Source organism: Muscardinus avellanarius (assembly GCF_963383645.1).
Source record: "Muscardinus avellanarius genome assembly, chromosome: 8".
Taxonomy (NCBI): Eukaryota; Metazoa; Chordata; class Mammalia; order Rodentia; family Gliridae; genus Muscardinus; species Muscardinus avellanarius.
Genome location: NC_137794.1, coordinates 29896924 through 29898641, shown reverse-complemented (window position 1 = coordinate 29898641; position 1718 = coordinate 29896924). Strand labels below are relative to the sequence as shown.

The following is a 1718-nucleotide window of genomic DNA, read 5'->3' as shown; positions in this document are numbered from 1 at the left end:
TTTGGTGTGGGCACCCCAGTACATTTCATACAGGCACTGAACTACAAAGGGTGCCGCTCTGGAGACATCAGAAATGCAAATCACAAGCCCAATTTAGGACTGTTCTTAACCTTAAAGATTTGTCTTCAGTGAAATCAAGCCACTCCCTTAAAAAACGCTCGATGCTCAATGTATTGAAGCTACTGTGTGAAAACAGCTGACATTTAGGAGGGCATTTCATCTTCTGATACGTTGGGAAAATTTAAATACTTGGAAATGAAAAATATTCAGCTGTGAAGTTTTCAATACTGGAAAACTTTCAAGTCTGGGGGTTATGGCCAGGAAGGGCTTCTCAAACTGGACTGTTTGCCACAAAGTTAATCTTCAGCTTTGGCTTCCATTTCCTCTGCATCGTCATCTCCATCCACTTCTGCATTTTCTCTCTCCAGCCTCTTCAGCTGCCTTGCAAGTTCAGTCTCATCTGTGTCTGTGACCACTTTGGGCTCCATCTGAACATTGAACACACCCCTCTTCTCCTCGATATTTTCTTTGGTCACAGCCATAGCCTGATTGAGGACAGAGAGGCCTTCCATTCTCTCCAGGGTTGTCGTAGTCATCACATACCGAGGAGGAGCTATGAGATTAATCTTGATGGGCATGGTCTCTGTGGAACAATTCAAACCCACTCTCAGGGCCTCTTTAACAGCATCAATGCCTTCGTAACCATAACAAGCCACTTCAATATCTGCTCGAATTTTGACAGCCTGTGGTGTCAAACGCCTATTAATATTGTTAATGAGTACTTCCCATTCGTTTTCATTCAAATCTAAGCTATCCAAAATCGATGGATCTGAGACTGCGTGTTTAATGCATCACAGGCACCAGAGCCAGGTCTCTTGTGCTTGTCATCAAAGACCCAGGCCGTCCTCTGGAACAGGCTTTCCGAAAGCTGCTCGTCCTTGGTGCACTCTAACAATTCAGCAACATGACAGAGAATGCTATAAACACTTTTGGACTTTGTGAATTTGTCTTCACATTTGATTGCTTCTTCTGGAGAAACTCTTCTTTGGGACAAATCTATATAACCTTTTTCTTTGTCTATTCTAATGACAACCACACATTCATTCCTGCCAATTCGGATGAGTTTGTTCATAGAAGGGATGCGTCTTCTGGATAACTCACTAAGATGAATCATGCCTTCCATGTTGTTGCACTCCAGCAAGCTGACCTATGCCCCCATTTCAGCAATGGACCTTACATTCACCATCACTACATCTTCTACTTCGGGATATTTATGTTGATAAAATCTACAACTTAGACTTGGCATTCTGCAACTGAGGTACGTGTGTGACTCCTGCACTAGAGTCCCGAGCTGAGTTCTTAAATCCGAGGGATTAGACTTGATAGACCCACACCAGCAGGCGAGCAGCCTCAGCGTGGGCTCCGCTCAAGCCCACTCTGGATTGGTTTTATCTACCTCTAAGGAATACTGGCCACAGCTGCCACCGCGATCTCTGCCATCTTGGTCCGTCTCTTTTTTCTTCAGGATCTCATGATTTTTTTATTAAAAGAGAGAGACAGAAGTAGAGAGAGTGAAGGAAGGAAAGAAGGAAGAAAGGAATGGAGAAAACTGACCCACAAAACCCCAAATATTTATTATTTGGTCCTAGTGTTAGAGGATACAGATTCTAATAGAGACAGAGCCAGTATCTCGTTTCTTGGGAGTTACAACCCATAGG

General features: G+C 43.7%; 1 pseudogene across 1 annotated transcript; it reads right to left on the bottom strand.

Annotated features, from left to right (window-relative positions):
• Positions 1–356: 356 nt before the first annotated feature.
• On the bottom strand, positions 357–1306 carry LOC308265817 (eukaryotic translation initiation factor 2 subunit 1-like; annotated as a pseudogene). The gene has a single exon. The product of its transcript is annotated as a eukaryotic translation initiation factor 2 subunit 1-like (transcript).
• Positions 1307–1718: the final 412 nt, after the last annotated feature.